The sequence below is a fragment of the Dendropsophus ebraccatus genome, chromosome 3 (genome assembly GCF_027789765.1).
Source record: "Dendropsophus ebraccatus isolate aDenEbr1 chromosome 3, aDenEbr1.pat, whole genome shotgun sequence".
Taxonomy (NCBI): Eukaryota; Metazoa; Chordata; class Amphibia; order Anura; family Hylidae; genus Dendropsophus; species Dendropsophus ebraccatus.
This window is the reverse complement of record NC_091456.1, coordinates 139,669,749-139,681,009: the sequence shown is the minus strand read 5'-3', so window position 1 is coordinate 139,681,009 and position 11,261 is coordinate 139,669,749. Positions and strand designations below refer to the sequence as shown.

At 41.6% G+C, this 11,261-nt stretch overlaps 1 protein-coding gene across 2 annotated transcripts in view; it reads left to right on the top strand.

Moving 5' to 3' along the window:
- The first annotated feature begins 876 nt into the window (after positions 1-876).
- SV2C (synaptic vesicle glycoprotein 2C) overlaps positions 877-11,261 on the top strand; it is a 141,120-nt gene continuing 130,735 nt past the window's right edge. The window contains exon 1 of one of the 2 annotated variants that reach the window (XM_069962771.1): positions 877-1,010. The gene's annotated coding sequence lies outside the window, so the exon portion shown is untranslated. Of the gene's footprint in view, positions 1,011-8,176; positions 8,209-11,261 lie in introns of those variants that run through there. The other variant, XM_069962772.1, reaches the window with a different exon arrangement.

Below are 11,261 nucleotides of genomic sequence, written 5' to 3'. Positions count from 1 at the left end.
CTTTACTTGCCTTGCAGTAACCGATCTTTGTACAACATTATGACACATCATGTCTGCAACCAAGAACCCCCCCCCCCCCCCCAAAGAGGAATCAAATAAATGTATGGTAGCAGGGGGGGATCTAAAATGTCTCTATTTTTTTATTGTTAGTCATCTGTACTGCACATACACTGAGTTTCCAGAATGTTGGGAAACCCCTTTAAACCCCGCCCCTTGCATCAGTTGCCAATATGATCAACATTTATGGTCTATGCGTTCTTTCTTTTCAGTTCTTTCTTTTGACTATACAGGACGCTACAGAGACCCTGTAATGTGAATACTTTATAGCTGAATTTGCCTTCCTTGAAAAGTTTGCATTGTCCTTGATATAAGTAATGCTAAGTGGCTGCTACTTTGTGCCAATAATAATGAGATGAGAAGCACTATGCTTACTGGGTAGTATAGGGGACCTTTCCGAATCCTAGATGTGTAAATGCGTAATAAAAGTTGAATGGAGTTCCCTCTAGTCATAGTCAGCTGTTGGCTTGTATTAGTCTTTATCACCCCAGATTAAACACAGAGGCTACCCAGGAGGTGCCTAGTATTCTATTTTCTCCTCTTCATACATTGTTATTCAAGCAAAACGGATAACCCCATATGCCTGCATTCACTCCACCCCCACAGCTGCTCCAGGCTGCTTCCTACTATGAGCTGGGATTGCCCACTCCACTCCCAGCGTTTCAATTATTGATTACACACAAATCTTCCCTCCCTGTTCATTTCATCTGTACGCCTTTACCTCTCATCTTATTCGGAACAAAAAAAGCATGTGTGCATGTGTGTGACACTTTCTTCCTTCTTTATACTTCTTATTCAGCACTGCAGCAGAACAGAACTGCAGAGTAAGATCCACCCAATGTGCTGCTAGTCTTCCCTATTTGGTGGCCCGTTCAGCACTGAGAAGCGGACAGCTCCCTGCACTGACAATTACACTACTGCTGCGAATGAGCGGATAGGAGCAGGTGGACGAGGTAAGCCGGGTGCACTGGGTGGCGGATACTTTCACAGCTGCCCATCAATGAACATTAAGATGCTTACACTTCCTGACATAACACGAGACGCCGGATTTGCATGAACTTGGGAACTTTTTTTAATGCATTTAAACAAATCAGAGGTAACTTGCTAAGGATGTGCAATGAATTCATGTCAAAGGCTAAATTTGCTTATTCTTATTTTATGTGGTTTAGGTCACTTACAGTAATATATTTCAATGTGTATCTAGTGCTAATAAGTAAGACTTAAAGAATGAGCTTCTTATATTACAGTATCCTAAAACGTAATGTTTCTACATGTTTTCATAACTGGATATACCTTAAGATAGTGATGATGGGGGCAGACCTTTTTCCAGATTAATACATTCATCAAGACTGTAGTCAGATCTTACTATGCTTACTGGGAACAATAGATTGCATGGACCCGCACAGTTGCTGTCTGTGAGATATAACTTAGATTAAGCCCCTATTTAATGCATGCATTAATCTGGGGGCTATGTATAGTAGGTGAAATGATGAGGGGTTGACAATAGATTTGAATTTGTTGCTCGCTCGCAGTTAACATTGCATCAGGAAACTTATTGCAGTCTTGTACTTGGCTCAAAGTGAAGGAAGCATGCTGCAGAACTAGCGTGCCTTCACTCTTCACTGCCTCGGCTGCCTGCAGAGCTCTGCTCTTCAAGGTCCCTGTGGTAAAAGAGGGGTTAACCGAGACCTGCTGGTTCTGCGGAGTCTGAGTCATCCACAGGAGCTGTCATTTGTCAAACAACTGCACAGTGAGCCAAATGCAGAGTGTCAGGGCAAACAAAATCTCATTACCAGAATCAGTGTGCGTCAAAGGGTGCGCTGTGATTGATTGTAGTCGCTCTTCCTTCAAGTGGTAATAAAATACGGGCTGCCTGAATTAAAACACTGATAACAATAAACATTTTTTTGGACATGCACAGGATAATCTGCAGTCAACTGCAGTGCAGAGAGCTGGGGATAACCAGACACATGGATAATAAGGAGGAGGGATTCCTGTAACTAGCATCTTACTAGAGCGCTCATGTCTACAATCACCACAAAGTTGACCATAAATCTTACCTTCAGTCACTCAGCTTATAACTTCCCGCAATGCTGTGGCAGCAAGGAGAAACCTTAAATTGAAATATATAGATCTGCATTATATAATATTATAAGATATATGCTACATATGGGGTCACCTCAAAGGTCAAGAGGGAGGGTTGTCATAAATAACATAGGTCAAGCCCATATGTCAGTCCCATTATGTGCGGAATTTATGAGTGTGTATTCTCGGCTTCTTAGTTTTTCAGTGTCCAAGGTGTGCTCTGCCACCATGAGATCACATAACTATCAATTGGATTATACACCCAGTGTAGTCTTTTCCTACTAAACAGTGTTTGCTATTAAACATATTTAGCAATTTGATAAAATAATCTGAAATTTTTCATTTTTCTTCTTTGGATGGTATCTAAGTGTTCTAGACCCAGAACAGAGACTATAGAGATTACGTCATCTGTGGAAAGATCAGACTAAACAAAAGCTATTCAATTACAGTATATCTGTTTGCAAACACAGGGAAAAGAATTCAATAACCACAAACGATTTTATTTATGGACGGCCATATCTGTCTGCCGTATTCAGCGGGATGGACAGTAGAAGCTTCGTAGGCCAGACAATTATAATTCTAATAAATCTGTCATCAGTTGTAATAGAAAAAATAATATCTCTTTCTTTGGTAACTGATTTTGACCCCAGATTTGGAGTAAATAATCCATGTACATTACCAATGCTGTGCGTGTTCATAGAATATCTCCATATGGGACATCAGGCATATTAGTAACATCCAGTATCACAGTGCGGTGGTCCTCTACTTCCCTTATATGGAAGCACATGAAAACAGACATTTAAAAAAAAACAACTTCAAAATAAAGATGTTTATATAGATGATGGTGGGGCTTACTGTTACAGGTTTTACTAATTTCACAAAAATTATTAAAATTATGAAATATTCAGTAAAATTTAGGACATATGTTTAGATGTGGTGCAGGAATAGTCATTACAGTAACCAGCTACTATCACCATATACATGATGGATTGTATGTTGGGATTCTAGAATTTTTTTTTGATATCTCACAATCCTAATATTTTATAAGAATGTGGATTATATGTAAAGTCTTTTCCTTACTTAACCTAATTTTCTGTTCTGATATGCGATAGAGTGGGTGGAATTAAGTCCCCTCATCTCTGTTCCCTTTTTTCTGACACCCATGACATCCTGTTAAGGTTTTACAAGCAAGTAGGAATGTATGAGACGTCATATTGTATAATTCCAACTGCGCCAGACTAATGATAATTGTATTATGAGACTGGGACTATTAACTGTCAAGTGCGACTGGAGTATTTCATGGCGTTGGCTTCATTATGAACATTCCCAGACATTGTCCTGCATCATTCTACGGTACTGTACTGCAGAGAAAATGGCCATTTGCTTCATTGTGTCATAGATCGCTCATGCTGCATTTGTTTTGGACATAACAGGGGTATATGCCTCTGTAGAGATCTGAGTGTGGAGGTGGTGGTATTCAGAGGACTACATGAAACATAAATTGGTCAATTTTCTCAAGGGGCCCAGAAACTGAACTATTATGGAGATTGCTGAATAAATTGATCTGATATGGTTAGAATTATGGAGCTGGAACTATACATTACAAAGCATGTTTCCCAATGGTTAAGGCTTTTTTACTTTAAATGATCTATGCACGTTCTACTCAACATTTGACCTTTTCTTAGGTCAAAACAGGAATTTACATGAGCTGTCTGGGAGTAAAATGGGTGTAATGTTGGTGGTTCACCAGTGGTGGTGGTGCTACAGTAAAATGTGGGCGCGACTTAAAGGGGTAGTGCACCCAAAAAAATTTTCTTTCAAATCAACTGCTGCCATGAAGTGCCAGAGATTTGTAATTTACTTCTGTTAAAAAATCTCAAGCCTTCCAGTACTTATCAGCTGCTGTATGTCCAGCAGGAAGTGGTGTTTTCTTTCCTGTCTGACACAGTGCTCTCTGTTGCCTCCTCTGTCCATGTCAGGAACTGTCCAGAGAAGGAGCAAATCCCCATAGAAAACCTTTCCTGCTCTCCAGACTGGAATCAATACCACTTCCTGCTGGGCATACAGCAGCTGATAAGTACTGGAAGGCTTGAGATTTTTTAATAGAAGTAAATTACAAATCTCTGGCACTTCATGGCAGCAGTTGATTTGAAAGAAATTTTTTTTTGGTGCACTACCCCTTTAAGTCTATGGTTTATTGAAACATGGCAGATTTGTTGCTTAAATAGTCCCATACAGGTCAATATTGTTGTTTCCACAGCACATGTGTTGATTTCTGCAAATGTCAACGTAAACCCTATTCTTGCGATTCTTATTTTAGGCTATGTTCACACACCACCTTTTTTTTGGCCGTCTGATGGCTGTTTTTTGGGACAAGCATTATTTTGAGTCTAAATACTGTCCATTGTTTCATAATGACAGGTGTTATTTCTCCATAACAGCCGTCCAATGGCCAAAGAGAGACGGTGTGCGAACATAGCCTTAATATAATTTTTTATTGTATTATTAGAACAAGGTAACGCTAGGTCACATCAGTGGTTTAATTCTATGTCTGATGCAAAAGTATTACTTTTCCTGAACCCAGTATTACATCATAACAAGCACAGTGGAAAAGAGATGGAGATGACAATGTTCCACTGGGAAAGTGCAAAGTGTTCCATTACTGCTGCAACCATAAACATGCCACAGAGAGATAAAAACCTGGGCTTGCAGGATTGACAAGGGACCTCGTTTGGAGGCACATCGGTAGGAAAATCCTAAAAGGAAAAAAATTTTGGACAAATAAAGCTGGAATTTTTACCGGCTCTTGGCGCTGGAACATCTCTTTCTTCCTCTGAGAAACCTTGGGGGCTGATGTTGAAGTGCATGCTACTTTGACATGTACCTACCTTGTACATACCAAGTGCACCCCTCCTTCATGGCAATGCTATTTGTTCAGAAATGGTTCAGGTGTATTGCCAAGTCATAATGATGGCTCCCTGCCCTCCTATGGCTTGTTTGCAGCTACTGGAGGTGAGTGTGAAGCCAAAACCAGCTGAAAAGCAGGAATTACACAATTTTCTAAATTCCCATTGACTTGTAATGACAATTGGACAAAAAGCATAGCTCACAAGCTACATAGGTTGACATAGCTTCTGGAGTTACATAAACAGTGTAGCTAGTGGGACTAATCCATTTGCAAAACTTTGATTGAAGTCAATGGGGGAGATTTATCAAAGGGTGTAAAATTTAGACTGGTGCAAACTACCCACAGCAACCAATCACAGCTCAGCTTTAGGCAGTGCTGAAAGGAAAGCTGAGCTGTGATTGGTTGCTGTGGGCAGTTTGCACCAGTCTAAATTTTACACCCTTTGATAAATCTCCCCCAATGGATGTTACACAAATTGGGTAACTCCAGTGCTTTTGGCTGTTTTCAGCTTCTTGACTTTCTCATTTGGCTGAAACAGGGTACTGAGAGTAGCCCTCTAAGGAACATGTAATAGTTGTTCAGAAAAGATTTGAGGAACATAAGGACACACTACAGAATTGGCCGAAATTCCGTGCAAAACCCCGCGGTCTCCGTGCCTCTCCGTGCCTTGGCCTTAAAATTCCACAGTTCTCTATCCAATTGCAATATGTGCTGGTAATGCATACAGTATGTGATCTGTGGAGAGCGCACCTCACAACACACAGGACTCAAAGGCTCTGGTGCTAACATCTTGATGCCTGATACTACAGGACATCTTCACAGTGTGGAGGCAATGTCTTGATGGGTCAGAGCTGTTTTGGTGGCACCAGGGCACCTACAGAATATTAGACAAGGTGGTAATATTAATATGACTAATTTGATTAGATAGATAGACAGATTTGTAATGGGTATTGCTTTACTGTATGCCCACTTTTTCTGAAATTCTACATATTCCAGTTATTTTTAGCAAATCATCTTTTGTACTTTGTAAAGAGAACAGGATAATCCATTCAGTGCTTGACAGGAGATCAATATCAGTGGAATTTATAAATCATGTGAGTTGTATTTTTCATCATCCTCCCGGCACCGAGGGCTTCTGTTTTCTTGTCCTAATTATTTGCTTCAATTAGGATAATTGCACTTGGTGACCTGTCTTTTTTGTGGCACCAGTGATATACTTTTGGATGCTATTATATCAGTTGCTAACAGCTGATAGTTGATATGTTATATTTGTAGGATATTCAACAATACAGAACAGTGACATACAATGAAACGCTTTAAAAAAAAACTCACACAATTAGGGCTCATTTACATGATCCGTGCCGCTATCCGGAGGAGGATCGCGGCATAAATCCCCAAGCCGAAGCCCACCCACCGCCCAGCACTGATCCCCCCTGGCAGCAGAGATGACAGGAGAGAATGATGTGCTCTCCTGTCATCGCATCTAATACTCAGCTATTTCCCCGTGCTGACCGGCTACAAGAGCTTACCGGAAGTGGTCTGGACTACTCTGCCGGGAGAGGAAAGCAGCGTACTCCAGGCCACTTCTGGTGAACATGAAGCTGGTCACTTTGGGGGAGTGGGTGAGTAGTAGATGCGATGACAGGAGAGCAAATCATGCTCTCTTGTCATCTCTGCTGCCGGACCGAAGGGGGGGATTTGATCCATGCCGCAATCAGCACTAGGATATGTCCAATTTTTTTCGTGGTGTGGGTCATGACAAGTATCATGTGAATGGCCGCAGTGGTCCCTAAAATAGTTTTATGGGTCGTGTGAATGAAGCCTTAGGCTATGTTCATACCTAGTAAGAGACCGGCCGTTCCGTGACCTGGCCGGGTCATAGAACGGGCGGTCTCTAAAAAGATCATAGTCACCACAAAGAAAATATCTCGGCACTACCGCAGGTGAACCGGACCATGTGAACACTTCTCCAAAAAGACCTTACGTGACTATGGGTGGTGCTCAATCATCCGTAAGAATCCATATGAATAGCACTTCAATAAGTCGATAAAGATGAGGCACTCACCCTTCTTGTCTTCTTAAAAGCAGATGAAGTGTTATTTTACATAACTGCAGGTACAGACACAGACATGTGGACGGGCGACAGCCTGTTTCGCGTGCGTTACTCCACGCTTCCTCTCGGCCCTACGTCACCACGTTCCCATACTCCTTTTTAAGACTTAATTATTCAGAAACCAATTAAAAACATATATTTATGTAGACGTATAAGAACATGATCTTTTATGCAGCATTGATACATAAAGGCACTTGCTTAATAATATCCATATTAGTCAGATCTATCATTTAATCCTAATGGTGCAAGGGCATCTGTTTTCATAATTAGTTTTGTTTCCCTTCTAAGCAACTTGGTATTTCTACCCCCTCCCTCCGGAGGGTTCCTCACCTGTAACAATCCCATAAAAAATAAATTAGATATATCTCCATTATGTACAGTACGCATATGTGATATTACTTTAGGACATCCTTTGCCTGTCCGTATTGAACGCAAGTGTTCCGCAAACCTTACATGCAGGGGACGAATAGTTTTTCCTATATAGTAAAAACCGCAACTACACATCAGAACGTATACTACATGCGTCTGTACGGCATGTAATGAAATCGCGTATTTCCCACGTTAGACTACCTAACCGCACAGACTTTGTTTCTTTTAGATACTTGCAATGGCTACAATGGCCACACTTATAATTACCAGATATTTTACTTTTATGTAGCCAAGTATTTCTCTTCTCCTGTTGTGGGCAATAGCGTCCCCTAACTAGCATGTCACATATATTTTTACACAGTGGCGTAGCTACAGTGAAGGCAGGGAAGGCGACTGCTATGGGGCCCCTGCATGAAGGGGGCCCGAGGAAGTCTGCCCTGCCTTCATGGTAGGTACCCCGCTCCCCCAGGGGTCCAGAGAGGAAGAGGGACCCCCCACTGCACTGTTCAGCCCCCTCACTGTAGTGCTGGGTGAGCAGGCTGAACAGAGGAGCAGGACCTGCCAGACGGCACAGGAGAGGGATTAAGGACCTTTGGGTCACATGACCCAAAGGTCCTCAATACCTATGTGAAGATCAGCCTGGACTACAGGAGGAGGAGGGGGAAGCCTAGGAGCTGTAAGTGCTGTGTATGTGTGTCAGTGAGTGTATATATGTATTTGTGGGTATATGTATATGTCAGTATGTGTATATATGTATCTGTGTATATATTTATATGTCAGTATGTGTATGTATCTGTGGCTATATATATATGTGTTTGTGCATGCCAGCAATGTCTGTAGCACTGGTGTATGTGTGTGTGTTTGCTCCCAAAGATGTTCTGCAGCAGCTTCTATTAATGCTGGTCTCTAATAAAAGAACCCACCACTAATATCTGCAGCATTTTCTTTTATTTCTGGTTGAGTATTTCTTATTACACTGAGATGATTTCCCTGTGTACAGTCTATTCATGGTGTATACATCAGCACTAGTGTCATCAGATTACAGCGTATATATATATATGTGTGTATGTCAGTGGCGTATCTGTATATATGTTAATGGTGCCTCTGTGTGTGTATATGTGCGTCACTGTCTGTGTTTGGCGGGGGGGGGGGGGGGGGGCGTACAGGATTTATGGGGCCCCGTACAGTTTTTTGCTATGGGGCCCCATGAATCCTAGCTACGCCCCTGTTTTTACATCTCTTGAATGCCAGCAATGGTCTCTGCTTGCTAATATCCCTAAAGGCTTCTTAACCTTCAAGCATGTTCCAATGTTTTAGGATCACAGAACGGATCATGTGATCCACTGGGCCATGCCTGAATGTGAACACAAATCTCTCCTGTTTCTTCTTCCTAAAAAGATCATACCAACTGGTACTGCAGTACCGGCCACATGATCTTTAGGGCTGCAGGGTTCTGTTGCAGGCGCATCCGTGCGCCCCCACATCAAAACTCCCCACAGCTCCGGCCGCCCGCTCTATAGTGTACACTGACAGGGTTTTCTGCGGCCACTATTCAATGAATGGCAGCCGCAGAAAACTGACATGTCAGTTGTTTGTGGCGCAGCTCCGTATATGCTCCGGCCGGGATTCCATAGGCAGCAATGGCATGTATATTTTCATATAAATCAGGCCGTTAACAGAAATATAAGTTGTGTGAACATAACCTTAGGCTGCATTCAGATGTTCCGTGAAGTTGTCCTTGTGTACGTATCCGTGCACAGGGACAAATTTATAGCCCATTGCTATTGGGCTATTCACATGTTCAGTGTTTTCACAGATCTCCATAGGATATGTCATAACTCGAAACGGAGGCACGGATCTGATTCTACATAGAAATCAATGAAATACGTGTTTTTCATGGATGTACACGGTTGTGGCATCCGTGTTCGTCCGTGAAAAACATGGATGTGATGTAATCAATTTAATTTAAAGTGCTTTAAAACAGATCAATAAAAAAAACGAACACGGATGCAAAACGGTAGCTAGCAGACCACAATCACAGACCAGGAAAAACACTGAACGTGTGAATGCAGCCTTACACTGAAAAGTGGTCCTCATCCAAGAAAGAAGAATCACTGTGGGCACTCACCGTTCAGTAGACCAACGTTATTCACGTAAAAAGCTTACAAAAACCATTGTGGCAGGTAAAATGCAGAGAGACGCCAACCCCCTCTGCTATGACAGCTGTTTCACGCGACTTCTCCGTGCTTCATCATGAACGGTGAGTGCCCACAGCTTTTCTTCTTTCTTGGATGACTACATTTATCTGAAATCCACTACTGTGTAGAAGCACCCCGCATACAGACCTGATAACCTATATATGTTTGCAAGAGCACGTTGCCGGAGGCTCAGTTACATATAAGGTAGTGCCGACTGCTGTACCTTTTTTTGTGAAAAGTGGTCCTCTATGGGGGTGGTCTTATCAAAGGAAACCACCATGAAGGTAGACTGAAAATGTGTCATATAAGGGGTAGTCTTTTGGAGAAATGTAACTGTATCAATGAATGTTACTATACACAGATATAGCTGCCAGCTGAATAAGCATTTGGCCAGTAGCCACCCCATGTGCATGGTCAGCCTAACAAACTGGAAATAAAGTAAGAACCCTCGTAGAAGGTAATTAGAGAAAGAAAATAGAATAGAATGAAAATAGATATTTTAAACCAACTTCCAGATTTCGTTGCTTTGTAATGTATATTTACTATTGGAAAGGTTACTAAAGAACATATTGATCCATGTCATCTTAAAGGGGTTTTCCCATCTGTCTACAGGATAGGAGATAACACGTTGATTGGTGGGGTCTGATTGCTGAGACCCCCTACCATTCACAACAACAGGGACAAATGGCTTGTACATGTCCTGTGCTCCATTTACACATTATGAAAAGACCAAACAATGATGACCAAACAAATGTTTTGTGGCCCTATAGACAATGAATGCAGCACTGGACACACACACACACACACACACACATACACGGCAAGCATTATTCATATAAAAGACAATTTAATCTCCTTCTGGGGGTCCCAGTGGCCCTTGAAGAACACCCCCATAGCATTATCCTTCATCCACAAACTTTATAGCTGGCACATTGCAGTCAGGCAGGTATTGTTTTGCATTTACCAAGCCAAGACTTGACCATCAGACTTCTTATATAGAAGCCTGATTCTTCACTCCGCAGACCCTACACTAGGCATAACCCAGTCGACCAGTTTTGCTTGAAATGCTTGTTTATTAAGGACACATGACAGACTGTGAATTCTCAGGCCATCATCATACTGCAGAGTAAACATTTGGCAGCACAACATAATAAATTAGCAAAGACATAAGAGACAAGGAGATGGCACGGAGCAAAAAGCAAATGTGTACCATGTTGTTATCTATAATTAAAGTATTGATAAGACTCCCTGGGACTTATCTCGGGCCTCCACACGTGTGTGCTTTCATTGAACATGTAATTATTATGTCTTTAGTTACATAACCATTATATTCTAATGTGCTTTTAACATTCATCATGTTGTATATTGAGCCATAGTGTTGATACAACTTCATAGCAAATGAATAGAAAGAATATGAATTAAACTAGTCCAAGGACGTAACATTAAATGTTCCTCCTCTGGTGATTTATGAGGTTTCATTAAGAGCTTACAATAAATGGAGATACAATCAATGACCTGTCTGCTGTCTTCA